The sequence below is a fragment of the Canis aureus genome, chromosome 18, assembly GCF_053574225.1.
Source record: "Canis aureus isolate CA01 chromosome 18, VMU_Caureus_v.1.0, whole genome shotgun sequence".
In the NCBI taxonomy this organism is placed as follows: domain Eukaryota; kingdom Metazoa; phylum Chordata; class Mammalia; order Carnivora; family Canidae; genus Canis; species Canis aureus.
In genome coordinates, this window is record NC_135628.1 from 32,499,037 (window position 1) to 32,509,690 (window position 10,654).

Consider the following 10,654-nt stretch of genomic DNA (forward strand, 5'->3'; position numbering starts at 1 on the left):
AAAATGCTACCTCAGTCCTGCTGTTGTGTAACTTCTGGTTGGTTCCCCTTTCAAAGGGAAACATGCCTAAGATAAAACCTACATGCAGGGGACAATGACTGTGAAATAAATATTGACTGATTGAATTAAAAAAAAAAGCAAAGAACAGATGTTAAGACATTTCTTAGCCTACAGAACTAAAAGGCCATTGTTTTCCAAATTCTCAGGATGTTTTAGGAGGCAAAAAACCCAGCTGGGGTGGATAGAGTTTGGACTCATTCTCTCTCATTCCTACTCATCTAAACTTGAAGAAACTACTTTTTCTGGGTCTTGGCTTAATAATTATAATACAGTTGGACAAGATTAGTGATTTTCACAATTTCCTAAAATAAATTGTCAGGAGAGCTCTTTTTATGAAATAAAAGCTTACCTGAAATAAAAGCCCTATATTTAACATATATGTGGTCCACTAGAAGTAGAGCAAAGTGTTGGACTTTCTTTTACGATAGCCTTCATAGCTTTTCCTGTAAACCAAGACACCCTCAAACAAGTTTTTAAACCACTGAAAGTAAAATTTACGAACAGCACATTCAGTTACAGAATTTTATCATCCGTCAACTAGGCTAGTAATAGGGGTTATGATCCTCTGCTGTGCTACGTCAGTTGGGTTACTGATCATATTTGTCAGCAAAAGAAAATTTAGCTGTTGAATCAGCTTCATAATCTCAGTTGGATTAATGCAATGTATATGTTCTCACTTGGTGCTTATCCAGCTATCCTAAAACTCAGTGGCTTACATATGCACTTGTTATTTCTCACAATTCTCTGAGTCAGCTGGGCAGTTAATATGGTCTGGAGAAATAAGGCTGATTTCTGCAGTGAGTTGGGTAAGAAGGTAAAAAACAGGATCCTCTATAAGAAGGACAAGACAAGACCATTAACATCAACATTACTTGTAAATTATTAATAGACAATGATTAGCAATTTGTCCTAAATGTTGGGATTCAGACATTCAGGCCTTCCCTAGCAGTCCATCTCCTTTTGGACTTCTTTTGTTTGTTTGGACTTCTGTTCTCTATTCTCTCTTTTCTTCTTTTTTCATTATATTTTAAAGACATTGGCCAGAGAAATGACCAAGAACTCCACTAGGAAAATATCAACTACATTGTTGAGAGTAATCATTGGACTTCATTTTAAGAGGTACAGAATTAACTGAGAAAAATTGACACAATTGTTAAGTCAAACAAAGTACCAATCAGATTGGATCTCCTCGACTATAAGATCTAATTTTGAAGGTGGATAGGATTATCATTTTCAGTAAGTTCTAGAAAACATGACAGTATAATTATTTTTGAGATAGAGTTGTCATATAACATTGTGTCAGTTTAAGGCATAAAATGTATTGGTTTGATATATTTATTGCAAAATGACCACCACTGTAGCATTAGCCGACACCTCTATTACCTCACATATTCTCATTTCTTATAGTGAGAATAATTAAGATCTAGTCTCTCAGAACCTTTGAAATTATAATAGTATTGTTGACTATAATCACCTGTGCTATATGTTTTGTTTCCTGAACTTATTTATTAGTTGCAAGTTTGTACCCTTAAACAACATCTTCCAAATTCCTGCATCATCTAGCTTCTGGTAACCACTATTCTACATCATTGCTAGGTGTTTGACCTTTTTAGACTCTACATAAAAGTGATAAATTAGACAGAGAAAGACCAATACCATAAAGTTATCTCACTTTGTAGAATGCCCTCCAGGCTCATCCTTGCTGTGGTAAATGGCATTTGTGGATCTTCTACAGGAAAAATGTCATTTCCAACATACCCACTTTTTAATTGCATTATTAGGGGTTTTCGTTTTTAGTGTTTAAGTTGTATGAATTCTTTATTTTGAATATTAATTATTTTAAAGTTGGTTTGCAAATACTTTATATTGATCTATAGGTTAAATTTTAATTTTGTTGATTGTTTATTGTGCAGAAGCTTTTCAGTCTGGTGTACTCCCACTTATTGATTTTGCTTTTGTTGCTTCTGCTTTTGGTATCATACAAAAAAAAAAATTGCCAAGGCCATTGTGAAGGAAATTTTACCCTATGTTTTCCTTTAGGAGTTTTATGGTTGCAGATCTTATGTTTAACCCTAATCTATCTCAAGTTAATTTTTGTGAGTGGTATAAGATAACAGGTTCAATTTCAATTTTCTGTATGTGGTTATCCAGTTTCCCCAGCATGATTTATTGAAGGGACTCTCCTTACCCTATTGTATAGTCTTGGCTCTCTTGTCAAATAATAGTTGACCATATTTAGAGAGGTTTACTTCTGGACTATATTCTGTCCCATTAGTCTGTCTATTTTAATGCTGAAACTATACTGGGTTAATTACTATAGCTTTGTAGTATAGTTTGAAATCAGGAGGCTGATACCTCTGGCTTTGTCCTTCTTTCCAGAGTTGTTTCAATTCTTTGGGGTGTGTTGTGGTTCCATGCAAACTTCAAGATTTTTTTTTTAAATTTCTGTGTAAAATAATCCAAGTTTTCATAGGGATTGCATTGGATCTATGGATGGCTTTGGGTACTATGCAATTTTTAATAATACAATTTTTCTAATTTATGAACATGGTATATCTTTCAATTTGTTTGCATCTTCTTCTTAGATAAAAGAGTTGTAGTATGCATTGTACAGATCTTTCACATCCTTGGTTAAATTTATTCCTAAGTATCTTACTGATCTTGATGCTACTGTGATTGGAATTGTTTTTTTTTCTTTTTCAGATATTTTATTGTTTGTATATAGAAACACAACTGATTTTTGCATGTTGAATAGATATCCTGCAACTTCACTGAATTTGCTGATTTTTTTTTCCAACAATTTTTTGATTGGCTTTAGGGTTTTCTCTATTTAAGATCATGTAATCTACAATAATTACAACTTTTCTTTTTTTACAGCCTGGATGCCTTTTATTTCTTTTGCTTTTCGGATTGATCCAGCTAGGACTTGCAAGTATATGTTGGAAAAAAGAATATTGAGTATGGGTAACCTTGTCTTGGTCCTGATGTTAGAGGAAAAGATTTCAGTCTTTCACTATTGAATATTTTATTATTCAGTAGGATCTGGTGTATATGGCCTTTATTATGTTGATGTGTATGCATTCTTCAATTTGTTGAAGGTTGTTATGAAAGGATATTATGTTTTGCCAAATGCTTTTTCCTGCATCTCTTGAGAGGTTCATAAGACTTTTACTTTTCATTCTTTGAATGTGGTGTATCACATGTATTAATTTCCATATGTCGAACCACCCTTATATTCCAATATAAATCCTAGTTGATCAAGGAGTGTGATCTTTTTTTAAAAAAATATTTATTTGTTCATGAGAGATACAGAGTGAGACAGATAGAGACATAGGCAGAGGCAGAAGCAGGCTCCATGCAGGGAGCCTGATGTGGGACTCAATTCCAGAACTCTGAGATCACGTCCTGAGCTGAAGGCAGATGCTCAACTGCTGAGCCACCCAGGTGTCCTAAGGTTGTGATCCTTTTAATATGCTGTTGAATTAGGTTGCTGGTGTTTTGCTGAGATTTTTTTCTTCTATACTAATCAGGGATATCCACCTGGAATTTTCTGGCTATGTCTTTATTTTGTTTTGGTATCAGGATAATGCTGACCTTGAAAAGTCAGTTTGGGAGTCTTCTATCCTCTTATTTTTTTTTGGAAGAGGTTGAGAAAGATGGGTGTTAATTCTTCCTTACAAGTTTGGTGAAATTTATTAAAGCTCATCTGGCCCTGACCTCTGTGTTGATATGTTTTTACTGCTGATTTAATCTCCTCACTCATTGGTTTGTTCGGATTTTCTATTGCTTCATGATTCAGTCTTGGTAGATTGTATGTTTCTAGGCATTTATCCATTTATTCTAGGGTGTCCAAATTGTCAACATATTCATAGTAGTGTCTCACAGTCATTTGTATTTCTGTGGTAACAGTTATAATGTCTCCTTTCATTTCATTTGATTTTGAGTTGTCTTTGTTTAGCTAAACTTTTAATCAATTTTATCTTTTAAAACAATAGTTACTAATTTTGAACTTTTTTATTTGATCAAAATTTCTGGTCTCTGTGTGACTTCTTTTTTTTTTAAGATTTTATTTATTTATTCTTGAGAAACAAACACAGAGAGGCAGAGACACAGGCGGAGGGAGAAGCAGGCTCCTTGAGAGGAGCCCAATGCAGGACTCAATCCTGGATCCTAGGATCACGCCCTGAGCTGAAGGCAGACACTCAAATGCTGAGCCACCCAGGTGTCCCTCTGTGTGACTTCTATCTCATTTATTTGTTATCACCTTCTCACTTTGGACTATGTTTCCTCTTTTTCTAGTTCTTAGAGGTGTAATGCTAGGTTTCTTATTTTAGAATTAGTTTCTTAGTGTAGATGTGTATAGCTATGAACTTCACTCTCAGAACTGCTTTTGCAGGATCATATAGGTTTTGTGTATTACTGCCCATTTTTGTTTTGAAACTTAAATTTTTTTTCTGTCTTCCTTGAGATCAAAAGGAAAATAAAAAGATTGTATTGGAACGTGTTTAATTTCTACATGCTTATAAATTTCCAGCTTTCTCTTGTTGAATTCTAGTTTAATACTATTGTGAGTGGAAAAAAAAAATACTTGTTAAGATTTCAATCTTTCTGAATTTGCAAATACTTGTTTTGTGGCCAGTCATATGATCTTTCCTGGATTATGTTCTGTGTGCATGTGAGAAGAATGTGTGCTCTACTGTTGGATGGAATGTTCAATAAATGTCTGTTAAGTCCATTTGATTTAATGTGTCATTTAAGTCCAGCGATTTATTAATGATTTTGTTTTGGATCTATCCATTGCTAAAAGTAGGGTGTTAAAGTCTGCTACTATTCTTGTACTGTTGCCTATTTCTTCCTTTGGTCCTGCTAGTATTTGCTTACTATATTCACATGGTCAACTGCTGGGTGTGTATATATATATATATATATATATGATAAATAAATATTTATGATTCATACATATATAAATATAAAATAATATATTTATATATAAATATTATATAAAATATAAAACATATATTATATATAAATATATAAATATAAATATATTTATATTATAAAAATATAAATATATATTTATATATAAATATTATATATAAATATAAAATATATATATTTATGATTGTTATATCTTCTTGATGAAGTGACTCCTTTATCATTCTATGAACTTCTCTGTCTCTTTAACATTTTTTGCTTTAAAGTTCATTTTGCCTGATATAAGTATAGCTAACTTTACTTTTTGGGTTTCCCTTGCATGGAGTCTTTTTCCATCCCTCTCCTTTAGAGCTGTTCTTAAAGAACACTCTTTAGAGTGTTCTTAAAGCTGAAGTGTCTCTAGTAAGCAGCATATAATTGAGTCGTGTTTTTTTTTTTTTTTAGAGTCGTGTTTTTTATTAATCCAGTCATTCTGTGCCTTTTGGTGGGTGAATTCAATCCATTTACTTTTAGAATAATTACTAATATATAAGGATTATTAATGTTGTCTTATAATTGCTTTCTGTTTTGTATTTTCAGTATTTTTCTTCCTCTTCCTACTCTTGTGAACTGATCATTTTCCATGAATGTATGCCCTAATTCCTCTGTTTTATCTTTTGTGACTCCACTCTAGGTTTTATTTTGCAGTTACTCTAAGGCTTAACTAAAAACATCTTGTAGATAAAACAGTCCATTTAAAGCTGATAGTGACTTGAATTGTATGTAAAACTCTTTACTTTTTTCCCTCCTTCGATGTATTTTTTTTTGTCACAACTTCCTGTTACTTTGTGTCTTCATTAACAAATTATAGTGGGTATAGTTTAAATCTTTTCCATGAACTTTTATACAAGGGTTAATGGTTAACATGCTTTCATTTTAAGAATTAGAGTTTTCTAAATATATATATTTACTTTAAATAGCTTATTATATTTTCATATTTATGGTGCTAATTAGGCTCTTTACATTTCTACTTGAACTCCTTTCAGCTTTTTTTGTAAGGCAGGTTTAGTGGTGATGAACCTACTCAGCTTTTGTTTGCCTAGGATATTCATGATTTTTTCTTGAAATATGAAGGATAACTTTGTTAGAGTATTCTCAGCTGTTGGTGATTTTTTTCTTTCAACACTTTGAATAAGTCATCCTATTTTTTTCCTGCTGAGAAATTGCTCATAAATGAATGGGGACTGCTCCGTAAGTTACATTTCATTTTTCTTTTAGAATTCTTTTTGTCTTTGATTTCTGAGAGTTCCATTGTCATGTGTTTGGAGAAGGTTTTTGTTTGCATTGAGATGAGAGAGTGATTTATTAGCTTTATGAACTTGGATCTCCATGTCTCTCCTCAGATTTAGGATGTTCTCTGTTGCTACTTTTTTAAACAAACTTTGTGTCCCCTTCTCTGTCTTTTCTCCTTCTGGAACTCCAGTTAATCTAATATCTGTACAGTTGTTGGTGTCCCATAGATCACATAGACTGTCTGCTCCTTTTCATTATTATTATTATTTTTTTTGACTTCTTCTGACTTAGTTCCTGTCCTCTGATCAGTGACTCTGTCTTCTATTTGATCTCTCGTGGTATAAATGCTCACTACTAAATTTTTCTTTTTGTTGATTGAATTCTTCAGATATAGAATTTCTTTTCTTTTTTATGATTTCTATCTCTTTGCTAAATTTTTCATTTTGTTCATAAATCATTTTCCTGATTTGATTGAGTTCGTGTTTCCTTGTAGCTGAGTTTCCTTAAAACAGATATTTTGGATTCTTTATCACCAAAATCATAAAACTGCCTGCTCTTGAATTTAATTATTGGAGGATTATTGTTATCTTTTGGTGATATGTTTCCTTGATTCTTCATGTTCCTTGGAACTTTGCTTTGATGTTTACATGTATGAAGCAGCAGATACCACCTCACCTTTTTACTTGTCTCCTTGTGGGTTATACTCTTCTTTAGTTCTTCTATTTGGTACTTTACTCCAATCTTGTATGGATACATGACCATGCTTCTTGCTCCTTTTGGTGTCAGAATTTTTATCCCTGCAGGTTTTCTCTGGTTCTTACAACTCAACCAGTTGGGCTATTAGAAACTATTTTTTTTTTTGCATTCCAGAAGGTGGCACTATAGGTAAAGGTGGTTGTTGGTGGTTTCTCCCTTGCCCACAGTCTCCAGACTTACTTTGGGAGTGGGGAAGGACACTATTACCTGGAGCTTGACCTTGGAGATCACTTGGGATTGCATACAAGGAGCCAGTTATTCAGTGGGGAGAAGTGTGAGTTTAATACTTGGTGCATTGGGGGTGCCCAAGGGGTAGCTGTGGTGATCTTTGGTGAGGTTCCCCAGTGGCTCATAGGTAAGATTCCTGCTGGAATCCTCAAAGAAGTCAGCAGGAATTGTATCTTTTTAATGTTCTTTATATTCTTATCTGCCTCCTTCCCATCTTTTCCCTCTGGCCATTCAAGGAGGTACTTAGTACAATGGATACCTCAGTTAGAAAAGGGTTTATTCAGCGGGGTCTTGCACAAGTTAGGTAGCTGGGCACTCACAGCTCTCTTTCCACTGCAGAAATGGTCTCTACCAGCTTGTTCAACCCCATGCTTGCCATCTTGGGTTGTGTGGGGCTAACAAATTTCCTCTTAGCCTCTCCAAAGCATCTAGACTTTTTTTTTTTTTATTTTCTTTTTTAAATGCTTAAACAGAGTGCTGGGATTTCTCCTTGGGAAGGCTGGACTTATACATAGTCACTCTTGTCCATGAGTGTCTGTCAACATCATTACTCTTCTGATTTTCCATGATGGAGGTCAAAAGAGGCTGTGATAGGTTTGTAAGCCTTTGCCAGTTCCACAGCCTATATTGTGCTCTGTCTTCCAATTACTCAATGCACACTTGGGCTCCTCTTGATTCCCTTCATATATGTTGCTAGATCCCACAACTCCTACAGAGATCTTTTTGTTCATGAATAGATGCCAAAGTAATTGAAGCATGGGAAAACAAAAAGGAAGAATCTCTTATGCCACCATGATGTGACCTCAGTCCCCAAATCTATTAAATAGGTTCGATGTGTACATGTGTATTCATGCACTTGTGTATATTAAGTGTAAAGTAGTGCTAACTTTTATTTTACAAGGTAATATTAGAAAGATTTCTAGGTCCTTCTGGTGAAGCCTAGATGCACACATACGTATGCATGTGTTCACTGAATACATACTATATAGTATATGCACTGAATACATACTAAATATCACATCCATATCTATATATTTTTAGTGTATATATTAAATAATACAAAATAAAATGAATATGTGTATTTATGTATTTTTTTATGCACACACATTTCTAGTAATTTTCATTGAAAAGACATTCATTGGTTATTTTGTGGAATAAAAGTTGGCTCCACTTTGCATTTGGAGAAATTTGAGTCATTATGTTAACCTTCCTCCTAAAAAAAAAAAAAAATAAAAAATAAAAAAATAAAAAAAAGTAGCTATGTAAGTTATACTTTTATTAAACTAAATTTCTTTAGAATAGAAACCATAAATGATTGGTATATTTTTAAGACCTTTTTTTCCCAATAACATGCCCTGCATTTCCCATGAAATCAGACTTTCGGGATTTTCCTATCATTGCTTCAGTTTTAAGAGGGGAACCATATACCTGACTGTTGCTCTTCCTGATTTCTGAAGTAGGAAAAATAAAACTAAAATATATTTTTGCTATTTTGTTGTGTGTTAGAACTGAGCACAGCAAAATTATCAAATTTTATGACTTCTCAAATGATAAAGTCTAGTTTCAGAAGGGAAGAAGAAACTACTCTGAAAGGATTCTTTCCCCATTTACTGAAAGAAAATTCAGAAGCTGAGGTTGAAAATCCTAGTGATAGGCAAAAATGCACAGGCTCATTTGATAGCCTTAATTAGTGATCTTGTAATTGGGTATCATGTCAGTTGTCATGTAGCTGGCCGTGTTCACTGAGAACACATCTAAATCCCTATTCTTTCACTCCCTCTCAAACGTTGTCATTCATTTGGGTGACAATTCATGCATAATATAATAGCCCTGGGGTGCAATTAATTTTAGCAGTTGCACAACTTAGTAAGAAAAAAAAAAAAAGAATCACTGGTATCATGTGTGCCATGAAGGTCAGATGATGCCACAATTTGCACCTTTGTTGCGAGACATGAAAATTAGCAATTAACATAAATATATTGATTAACATATGGATAGTTTAGCCTGATGTACTAATGAAGTTAATCATATTTCACCAGCTGTAAGCATTCTATCTTCTACAATGAGACATAGTATGATTATTTAAAAGTAAGAGTTGAGATAAATTTTGGGCTGAAGATAATTGTTGTTCAAGTGTATACAAGAGAAAAATGAGATGGATCCCTGCTCTATAAAGTTAAAAAAAAATGGTATAGTTTATTTGGTACTGCTCATGTCCCATCAGTGATAGGCTTGTGTAGTTTCTCTTTCACTTGTCTGTCTCATGCTTTACATAATAATTGTTACTCCCTGCATTTAGGCCCTGAATTTTTTTCTTTTGACTATTGACATAATTTCCTATCTGGAACAATTTCAATTCTTCCTTCAAATACTGCAAAAGGGATCTAATTGAATCACTGGAGTTGTGAATCTCTTTTGCAACTTAAGAATATAGGCATAAAATGTGGTTCTTGGTTAAGGTGGTACTAATGATTAAGTTGTTGATAAACACCAATCATTTAATAAATTACTCTTCTCTTACCCTAATTGATTACAGATATCTCTGGGTGACTACAGTACATGAAGTTTTTAAAGTAGTATTATTGAGGTATTAATAACCAACATGTATTGAGCACTTCCTGTATCCCAATCATTGTTTAAAGAACATTACATGTATTATTTAATTCTCCATAGTTCTCTTAGTAGATTACCATAGTTGTCATTTCCATCTTATAAAGAACTCGAGGAAAAAAGGACAATTTTGCCAAAGACTAAGAAGTTATTAAGTAATGGAGCTAAGTAATTTGTACTTACACATACCAAATAAAAAATGTATTACTTTTCCACTAAGTCTGAGAGAAGGAAAGCAAGTAATAGAAAAATCTCGAAGCCACCATTTGGTGCCTTGTTCTCTGTAAACATACGTAATGCCAGACATTTGTGGACTAACTCTTGCTTCAGTGTTTGGCTAATTTGGAAAATGTGGATTTTCCTTGTTGAATCAGAGTGTGTTTATTTTTCAGTGTTAGTTGAAAAGTGAAGGGCGTTATCTGATATAAACCAACATAAGTACAGGTCACTTTGTAGTCAAAGGGAATGACAAAGGTAATTTATGGGCTAACGTCAGTCACTGTTGTGTACTGTGTAACAGAGATGTTTATATGCACCATTTAACTTCTCTAAGTAAGTAGATACTGTAGACTTTGCCTTTTCAAGGTTATCTGTAAGAATATTGTCTCTGACAGTGAAATCTGCAGCTAAACTGAGTAGATATGGAAATATTCCTTTTAAAAACAGGATTGTCAAGTAGTATTCAGTAGTTAAAGGTTTCTTTTATCTATTTATTTATTTATTTTTTATTTTTATTTTTTTTTTTTGGTTTCTTTTAAAGTAGTGTACATTTCCAATTATTACCCTTGCTAAT